Source organism: Lolium rigidum, chromosome 4 (assembly GCF_022539505.1).
Source record: "Lolium rigidum isolate FL_2022 chromosome 4, APGP_CSIRO_Lrig_0.1, whole genome shotgun sequence".
NCBI classification, from domain to species: Eukaryota; Viridiplantae; Streptophyta; class Magnoliopsida; order Poales; family Poaceae; genus Lolium; species Lolium rigidum.
The window spans coordinates 138,260,837-138,271,724 of NC_061511.1; the positions used below are offsets into that span (position 1 = coordinate 138,260,837).

The 10,888-nt window shown below is 45.2% G+C and overlaps 1 pseudogene; it reads left to right on the top strand.

Moving 5' to 3' along the window:
• Positions 1-6,237: 6,237 nt before the first annotated feature.
• On the top strand, positions 6,238-9,045 carry LOC124647554 (annotated as a pseudogene).
• Positions 9,046-10,888: the final 1,843 nt, after the last annotated feature.

The window sequence follows — 10,888 nt, forward strand, 5'->3', positions numbered from 1 at the left end:
TTCCATTTTAAAACAAATTCTTCCTCTAGGCCCTTAATATCCGGGTATCATAGGCTTTTCAGTAAACCCATGCCGGCTACGTGTTCACTTGAAAACCTGCGGGTGGTAAGCCTTTTGTAAGCGGATCTGCGAGCATTTTCTTTGTGCTTATATGCTCTAAACTTATGGTATGATCCTGAATTCTATCTTTCACAACATAATACTTGATCTCAATGTGTTTGGCAGCATCACTTGACTTATTGTTGTGAGCATAAAATACTCGTCGGCTCATTGTCGCAGTACATCCTAAGTGGTCTTTGAATGCTGTCTACCACTCTCAACCCGGGTATAATTTTCTTTAACCAGTTTGCCTGCCCCGAGGCCTCATAACATGCTACATACTCAGCAACCATCGTGGACAGTGTTGTGATAGATTGCTTGAAGCTTTTTCACGATATAGCTCCACTGCGAGAGTGAATACATAACCCGATGTGGATTTTCTTTCATCTACATCTCCCTGAAAGTCCGCATCCGAATACCCTTCTATCTCAAGGGAATCGAGTTCTTCCGTATGTTAGCATGAGGCCTTTTGTGCCTTGCGCATAACACAATGCCTTCTTCACCATTTTTCAGTGATCTATTCTTGGATTATTTTGGAATCTGCCAAGTACCCCAGTAACAAAAGCTAAGTCAGGGCGTGTACATACTTGAGCATACATTAGGCTTCCGACAACTGAAGCATATGGAACCGCTTTCATTTGATCGATCTCATATTGGTTCCTGGGACATTGAAAATTTCCAAATCTATCGCCCTTGACTATAGGGGCAGGCGTGGAATTACTCGCATGCATACCATACTTCTTTAGAACTTTATCTAAGTATGCCTTTTGCGATAATCCTAAAACCACTCTATGTCTATCTCGATGAATTTCAATTCCTAGAACGAATGAAGCTTCACCAAGATCTTCCATATCAAAGTTCGAGGACAAGAACTTCTTCGTCTCCAATAGTAGACTAACATCACTACTAGCAAATAGGATGTTATCCACATATAGGATAAGGAAAATGAATTTCCCTTTCTTAAACTTTGCATATACGCAATTGTCCTCTCTATTCTCATTAAACCCAAAACTTTTAATTGTCTCATGGAACTTCAAGTACCATTGCACTGGAGGCTTGTTTTAATCCATAAATGGATTTCTTCGGATGGCATCCCATATGTTCTTTTCCTTCCACGACAAAACCCTTGGGTTGTGCCATGTAAACATTTTCCTCCAAGTCTCCATTTAAGAAGGCCGTCTTTACATCCATACGATGCAACTCTAAATCATAGTGTGCCACTAAAGCCATTATAATTCTAAAAGAATCCTTACATGAGCCCGGAGAAAATGTCTCATTATAGTCTATTACTTCTCTTTGAGTGAAACCCTTCAGTAACAAGTCGTGCTTTATATCTTTCAACATTCCCTCTAGAGTCACACTTTGTTTTGTAGACCCATTTACGAGCCTCATTGTTTTGGCTCCTTTAGAAATTTCTTCTAAATCCCAAACTTTGTTGCTACTCATTGATCTCGTTTCATCAACCATGACTTCAAGCCACTTCGATGAATGAGCACTTCTCGAGGCTTCTTCAAATATGGTGGGATCACCCTCCATTTGAACTTCTTCACTGACATAGATCTCAAAATCGGCAGTGGCTTTCTTGCTCTTTGAGACCTTCTAAGGTTTTCAACATCTGGCGCACTTTCTATGTGGGGTTGTTGCATCTCTTCCTCATGTGTGGTAACATTCTCTCTATTTTCATTCGCTGTTACCACAAGAGAACTAACAACATGTGTCGCAGTGACATTGTCCTGTGTCGGTGCAGCAGCAACAGGTATCGAGAAAAATGGTTCCTCGATCATCGGAGTGGGTGCATACACCCGCTTCTCCTCAAGGTTGATTTCTCGGGATACCGTGCTCCCCCTGATCATCTCATCCTCCAGAAACACAACGTGTCTCGTTTCTACAAACTTAGTGAGTCTGTATGGACAATAGAAACGATAACCTTTCGACTTGTCTAGATAGCCAATAAAATGGCAACTTACTGTCTTAGGATCTAATTTCCCAATGTTCGGGTTAAAGAGTTTAGCCTCGATTGGACATCCCCACACTCACAAATAATTGAGTGAAGGTTCTCGACTAGTTCACAACTCATATGGTGCTTTAGACACCGACTTACTAGGAACTCGATTAAGTATGTGAATAGCTATTTTTAACGCCTCCATCCACAAACTAACTAGGTAAAGTGGAGTAACTTAATATGCTTCTCAGACATTGAAAGGACACGGATGTCGCCTAGAGGGGGGTGAATAGGCGATTTAAAACTTTTACGAGATGGGCTTAACAAATGCGGAATAAAACAAGCGTTTACTTTGTCAAGCCCAAAGCCTATATACTATTGTTCACCTATGTGCACCAACAACTTATTCTAAGCAATGGTTCACCTATGTGCACCAACAACTTATGCTAAGCAATACAAGCCAGTATGTGATAGCAAGATATATATAACTTCAAGCACGATGGCTATCACAAGGTAAAGTGCATAAGTAAAGAGCTCGGGTATAGAGATAACCGAGGCACGCGGGGAGACGATGATTTATCCCGGGAGTTCACACTCTTGCGAGTGCTAATCTCCAGGTGGAGAGTGCGGTTGCTTAGTGCTCCCGAACGCCACAAGAGGCTCACCTTGAGGTGTGGTTGCTCGATGCACACCAACGCCACAAAGGCCTCATCCCAAGATGCGGTACTCACACCACACACCGAACGCCACGAAGGCGCCTCACCTAAATCTCCGGTGACCCTCGCCACAAAGGCCTAGGTCACGGTTCCACTAAGGGATTTCCTTCGAGGCGGAAACCGGGCCTTACACAAAGATTGGGGCACACATCCACAACTTAATTGGAGGCTCCCAACAAATCGCCACAAAGGCGTAGAATCCGTCTAGGGTTCCAAGAACCCAAGAGTAACAACCTTCTTGCTTTCACCACCACGAATCACCGCGGAGAACTCAAACCGATGCACCAAATGCAATGGCAAGAACACCACAAAGATGCTCAAGTCCTTCTCTCTCAAATTCCAACAAAGCTACAAAAGCTATTGGGGGAATAAGAGAGGAAGAACAAATAAGAGGAGGAACACCAAATTTCTCCAAGATCTAGATCTAGTGAATTCCCCTCACAAGAGAGGGATTTGATTGGTAGAAATGTAGATCTAGATCTCCTCTTCCTTTTCCCTCAAAAAGATTCAAGAAGTATAGGAGGAGTAGAGAGATATGGCAAGCTCTCAAGGTCAACAATGGTGGAGAGCACAAAGGGGAAGAGGTAGCTGCCCAAGGAGGAAGAAGGGGGCTTAAATACCCCCTCCCATCGAAATATGACCGTTTGGGTGTGCTCAGGCCGGATTTTCCGGGCCGGATATTTGCAAAATATCCGCCCCCAAAAACGACTAAGGACATGAGAAAAGCTGCTCGCGATGAGGGGTCGGATATTTGGCCGGATTTTTCTAAGCCGGATTTTGGGGGGGGGCGGATTATCCGCCCCAAACATGGGCGGAATATCCGCCCCCTGAAAGCTGAGCGAAACATCAAGCTGAAACGGGCATAACTTCAGCATCCGGACTCCGATTTTGATGATCTTGGGCTTTTTTAAAGCTAGGAACAAGCTCTACAAGATCATGCAGGGAACCATCATAATCCAACAATGTAGGATAGAAACAAATGATGAAAGGTTTGATCTATCTAAAAAAGACATACAGGTGAAAACCTCCAACCTTGAAAATGCAACAAGTTGTCTATGCGAAATCCGTTTTCGATGAACTAGAGCTTGTCATGAGAATAAGCACAAGCTCTAAAACATCACATGGATAAGATCCAAATAACAACCAAGAAATATGATGCAAGGATGCAAAGGTTTGAGCTCTCTCCGAACGATACGATCGAGTTACTCACTCGAGAGCCCTCTTGATAGTACGGCAACTAAACTATAAACCGGTCTCCAACTACACTATGAGACCGGTGAGAAAGAAACCCTATCAAGAGCAAACCTTATACTTGCGCATTCCACTTGAGCTCGATGATGACGATCTTGACCTCAACAAGATGGAACGCCTTTCTTGATTGTGCTTGCTTGACGAAGTCTTATGGATTGCTCCCCCATAATCCACCATGGGAGAGCTTCTTCTTCGGTGCATCTTCACATAACCATGACCACCATGTGGATTGCTCCCCCATAATCCACCATGGGAGAGTTTATTCTTCAGCGCATCTTCACATATCCATGATCACCATATGGATGGCAAGACTCAAGCAAAGGATCGCTTCGAGATGGCTCATCTTGAACTTGCACTTCATTTCTCCATGGCAAGCTTCAAGCTTATGAACTCTTCGAGTTGGCTCATCTTGAACTTGCACTTCATTCTTCATTCTTCATCATGTTGATGTCTTGAAGTAACTTGAGGGCTCACTTCATCTTCATCTTCAAGACATACTTGACACTTGATATCCTTCATCAAATTCTTCTTATTGCAACCTTGAAGCCAACAAATGGTTCAAGAATTTCCTATGGACAACTCCTACAAATATAAATCAATGCAAACATTAGTCCATAGGGATTGTCATTAATTACCAAAACCACACATGGGGGCTCCATGCACTTTCAAGCATATCCATCGGAGTACGGTTTTGACTTTCGACTACTCCATTCATCGAGGCTCGCCCGGTGTAGAATATCTGGGCAACTATACCATGTTCTCGTAGAAACCTTGCAAACGGTCTAGGAACTTGGCCATATGGGGTGTCTTGACCATAGTACTCACCACCACGGTTAGACCTTACTACTTTAATCTTTATGCTATGCTGATTTTCTACTTCAGACCTTAAATATCTTGAATTTATCCAATGCTTACGAACGATCTTTAATTGGATAAATATAACCATAACGCGAATAATCATCCGTGAATGTTATGAAGGAATCATAGCCATCCTCGGATTTCACGGAAAACGAACCGCATATATCCGTATGAATTATTTCTAAAACTCATGTGCTTCTTTTGGCGCCCTTCTTAATGTTCTTTATAAACTTTCCTTTAATGCAATCGATGCATTGTTCTAAATTCAAAAATTCCATAGGCGAAAGGATTGATTCTTTTACTAAGCGTTCTATTCCCCCCTCAAAATATGTGCCTAAACAACGGTGCCATAATTTCGAAGAGATTTCATCAATTCTCTTCGCTTATTATTTTCATTCGGGGATGTGGAGACATTCTCATTATCAGCTTTTAAAACATTCACATTCTCATCACAAAGTGACAACAAATAAAGTTTGTCTTGTCTGAAGGCAAGACCAACAATCTCATTATTAAACTTGATCTTACATTGACCATACCAAAATGGCAAGCAAAACCATCATCATCTAAGCGCGATACACTTATTAAGTTCCGATGCAAAAAGGGTACATAAAGCATATCTAATAATAAAAGTACAAAGCCATTTGCTAATACTAATGGGAGATCTCCAATGGCTTCGACTTACGCTTGGAGCGCCGTTTGCTACTTTAATACATCTTTCTCCTCTTTGCGAGGTCTGTCTCATACGGAATCCACTGTAATGAATTTGCAACATGAACGGTTGCACCGAGTCAATCCACCAAGTAGATTTTGCATAACTTAAAAATAAGGATTCATCTACAAATGTAATTAAATCCTCACCTTTCTTGCACGAGATGTTTCGGGAATGCCACACGGTATTTATGGTAGTGGTCCTTTTCCTTGCACCACTTGCAAGTGTCCTTGGCCACTTCCTCATGCGGGCTGGTGATCTTGAGCCTTTTCATGCGGATTAGCAGAAGGAGGATTCCACGAGGTTTCCCTTGTGGCTTGGAACTCTGAAAGTTCCTCTTCTTGGATGGGCTTAGGTAATTGACAGAATCACCACATTGCCCCTTGATCCTCTCTTCTTCTTGCACACACATGGCAACCATCTTCTCAATGGCCCACTTTTCTGGTTGTGCATTGTAGTTCACAACAAAGGTGTCAAATTCTTTTGGGAGTGAGGCAAAGATCAGATGGATGATGAAGCTGTTCGGAATCTCCATCTCTATAGACTTCGGCTTGGAAGACATATGGCTCATCCTTAATATGTGATGCCTTACTCCACCACCAACGTACTTTGTAGTGACAAGTTTTCTTATGAGAGTGCTAGCATAGGCCTTGGAAGACCCGATGAACTCGACTCTCTACCTTTTTGAGGTACTCACTTTGGTGGTGTCACATCGTGGGATTGCTCCCCTTATAGCCTCCAAAATGGAGCTCTTGATCACCATCAAGCACTTTACGTTGGACGAGTCCCACTTAGCACGATCAAGATCGTACTTCATTCTTTTTGGTCCATGGTCAAGAACCCTTTTGTTGAAGTCAACTTCACTTTCTTTGTCGCCCCTCACGGGGTCCTTAGGTTCTACGAGACAAGCCTCTATCAGTGCTAAGTCGAGGTCAAGCAAAGCAAGCCCCACCTCAATCTTCTCTCGCCATGAGCCATAGTTCCCTCCATTGAGGGGCTCAATAGCCAAGATAAAACTCATATGATTTCCCGAAACAAAATTTCCATCAAAATGAGTCAATTTAATGTTGGTCAAATCAAAACATGGCACTTTTCAATATCAATTCTACATCACCGTTGGGAAGAAATAGAACCAATAATGATAACTCTGAATCTTGCGGAATACAATTTTATTAACAACGTTGGTCATTAAATAAAATCATCATACTCAAAATTGACTCTCATTTACTAATTCAATTTCCCCGTTGGTTCCAATTAAATTAGGAAACAATAAATATGACTTCAACTTAATTAAACTTAACTTAATTTTCGAATTTTAACCCACTGGAAAAATTCCATATCTCACTTTATTCATATTACTAAATTATTTCCAGAAACTAAAAACAGAAAACAATTACTAGAAACAAAAGCAAAACATGCCAAAACAGCCCAGATGGGCTCTGTCACTCTCTCTTAAAAAGAAAACCGCGCACGGGCCGAAAACGAGATGCGGTGCTAGCTGGGCCGCGTCAAGCCTCCGGCCCACGGCCTCTTCTCTCTCTCCCTTCGCCCGAAACGGCTCCTGGAATCTGCTGGCCGTCGGATCGCATCGGACGGTTGTCCACTGGAGTCGGCCGAACAAAACAGTCCGGGAGAAACCCCGAAACCCTACCCCCTTCATTCTTTCCTTCTCTCCCTCTCGCCTCTCACCCTCACCCACGACGGCGGCGCGAGGAGACAAGGGCGATGCGGCCGCCGAGGGGCCGTCGTGGAGGGAGATCGCGACGCCGTGGCCGACCCTCTCGCCGGTGCGCGTGTTCCCCTTGCGGGTGGGCGGGCTGCCGTCGAGTGGATTAGCTACGGTGCCCTTGCGCGGCGCCTCTGCGGAGGGCCCTTCCCGGAGCTACGCCGGTAGGTGGAGGCGGCGGGTGTGCCGCCTCCCTCTATGTTCTTTTCTTTCTTATCTATTTCATGATGCGTTGTGCTTGTTCTACTCGGGCTATTACCGATCTAGGGTTAAGGTTTTGATTCTATCCCGGTTTGGGTTGCTACCTCAACTAGATCAACAACTAAACATGCTCTGATACCATTGTTAGCACCGCTAGGACCTATAGCTACTGATCTAGCGAGTACAGGGCTAACCGGGATGAAAACTAGAGGGGGCAGTAGTGTTCATACCATCGTGCTTGTTCGTCGAGGAGCTCGCCATGGCGGCGACGAAGAGGTGGCGGCGGTGTCGGTAGAGCTTACTCGTCGCTATATCGCCTCACCATATCGGATGGTCTAGGGTTTGGTGTGTCGGTGAGGAGGATGGCTGCGGACGAACCTTGGCGTCCGTGTCCCGGCCCCCACCTCTTTTATATGGCGCTGACGACAGAGGCCCACCAACCATACGTGGTTGCGCGCCCTGGATCAGGGCGCGAGACAGTGTCGTACGACCGTTGGGTCGAGACGTGGAGATCAAACTAACACCAGCGACGACGGGGGCCCACGGTGCGGTTCGCCAACAGCGTGTGGGTCGATGTTGCGATGCGCCTCACGCCGTCGTCTCCGAGCACTACCGCTCCCAGGCGCGCACGACGTCCTTCAAAGCCATGGTGAGTCCCGCCCCCTCTGGATCACTGCAGCTTTTGAGCAGGAATTCGTTCGTCGCAGTGCTCGACTCCAAATTTCCTTCGTGTCCTGACTCCTGAACTCTTGGATGCTTGCAGAGTTGCAGCCCGAGGAAGCAAGAACCCAGATCAACCAGTGGTTCGAGAGCGTGACGGCGGGGTGGATCACGGAGGCTCCATCGACAGCTACACGATGGGGCGCCTGGCGCAGCAAGTTCGACCCCCGGCGCACGCTGGACGGCACCTTCTACCTGCACGCCTTCGGCCACCACGTTCGTGCGCTCTTCATGTCGAGCGGCGAGCCGCAGTACATCGCCTGCCGTTCCGGCTACAAGGTGCTCAGGCTCCCGTACGCGCTCGGCCGCGGCCGCGGTGGCGAGAGCCTCAGCCGACGGTGCTTCTCCATGTACATCTACCTCCCGAACGAGCGCCATGGCCTGCAGGCCCTGCTGCAGATCGCTGGGGTCCAACCCGGCGCTGCTCGAGGACTCCTCGAGCGGTCGAGCCTGATGACCCAGGTCCGTGGGCACCTTCAAGGTGCCCAATTTCACCGTGTCGTGCAAGACGGACGCGACGGCCCTGCTGAAAGACCTCGGCCTGCGCATGCCGTTCGACCCCCGCGCCGACTTCTCGGAGATGCTAAACCCGGCGGCGCCGCTCGTCTTCTTGGCCGTCTTCCACCAGGCCTTCGTCGAGGTGAACGAGGAAGGGACCGAGGCGGCCGTGGTGACCGCCGTCGTTGGAGGCTTCACCTGCCCGACGCCGATGAGGACGCCGGTTCAAGTCGTGGACTTCGTCGCCGACCACCCTTTCATCAAGGAGGACCTCAGCGGCGTAGTGGTCTTCGCGGGGCAAGTCGTCAATCCTTTGCTTTCATAGATTGATCCGGATATGCAGTGCAGACACAACGATTTTCAACTCTTTGTACCCGTAGACACATATGTAAAGAGATTGCAATTCTCTATACCCAAAAAGGCGACCATGAACGGAGCATAGCGCACACAAGTAGATAACCTGCAATAAAGAACAATTTTTATCGTTAAAAGCCTTGTCATTCTACATAGCCAAACCGGTCAAATAACGACACACGCTCACGTCCTAATAAGTACTTAACCTATGGTCTAACCCATTTAGCCAATTGCTGAAAATATTGCAACACTACGTAGAGGGTATAAATTATAACCTATTTGGATGATTGACCATGTAGACCATGCAAACTGGCACTAGAAGAATATGTGTTTTATTGTCTCATCGTGATGATAAAAAGCATATTTTTTACTTCCCTACCATTTGTGTTTTGTAAGGTTGTCTTTAGCGAGGATGACCTCTCGACGAAGATACCGTGCGGCTTAGTTTTCAGCGGTATCTTCATCTTCCAAATTTTTTTATTGTTAACTAGCGAGTGTAATGGTTGAATAAACTCTAAACATAGAAGCCACGAAGAATTTGCCACTCTAAACTCATCCGCCCCATGCGTCAACTGGACGGAAGATAAACTTTGTAGCGGATGCATTCCAAGATGCAATCCGGGGCCCAACTATATCTATTCTCAACGTCACATTCGGTGGAAAAGTTTCGATTACCTTAGCTAAGGTGTCCCCTTTGGGACGAACGATGTTGTAAAGAGCATGATATTATTCTCGGAGCGTAGTATTTTCTAACCATTTATCCTCCCAGAACTTTACCTAAAATCCATCCTTAATACAGAAAGAACCATATGGGAAAAAAACATCTTTATCGCTATAAGGCCAGCCTAAAATGTGAATCCCCATGTTTCAGTAACTTGAGATATCGCACGGAACCAACATATTTGCTCATCGGAATGGTTTGCCAAAACCCGTCTTCGGTAATTACCTTGGCCAGCCATTTACCCAGAAGAGCCTTGTTCTTAACCTCAAGATCGTGAACGCTAAGCCCTTCTTGATTTTTTGGGCCGCAAACGGCACTTTATTTTCTAAGTCGATATTTCTTTTCTCACTATGACCTTACTAAAAGAATCTTGATTGGAAATAATCCAATCTATGCAAGACTTCCTTGAAAAGTTGGAAGAAGAAAATCATGTACACCATCATATTGGTAAGTACTAAATTAATGAGCACTAATCTTTTCCCGGTGATAGTAATTTTTTTCCAACTAATGAGGCGGTTTTAAAATCTCTTGTCGACGTATTTTCATTCAGCATATGTAAGCCTCCAAAAATATATCAAACTTCCTAGATAGCTAATTGGAAACCAAACCAATCCATAACCAAAAAGCTCAGCGTATAAGTTGGCATTGATTTGAGCCTAACCGAAAGAGAAGTGTTTAGCATGCTTGCACCAAAGGAACCAAATACCCTCCATTCTCAAAATATTCATGGCAAACTGAGCATCCAGTGGTATCCAAATCAACTCTCCGTCTGGAAATATTCACCTATCATCAAAATATATATATACTTTCTCCTGTATATGGAAAATGTATGGGTAATACATTGTGAAGGTCTTTTTAGGGTATCTTCAGCGGCGCGACATAAACGGACGCTGAGCGACCGCGGACCGGAAATGCGTCTGACACCACCTCCAGCGGGGCGACGCATCTGTTGGAGATATGCCCAAGAGGCAATAATAAAGTGGTTATTATAATATCTTGTGTTTATGATAAATTTTTGCATACCATGCTATAATTGTATTAACCGAAACATTGATACATGTGTGTTATGTAAACAACAAGAAGTCCCTAGTAA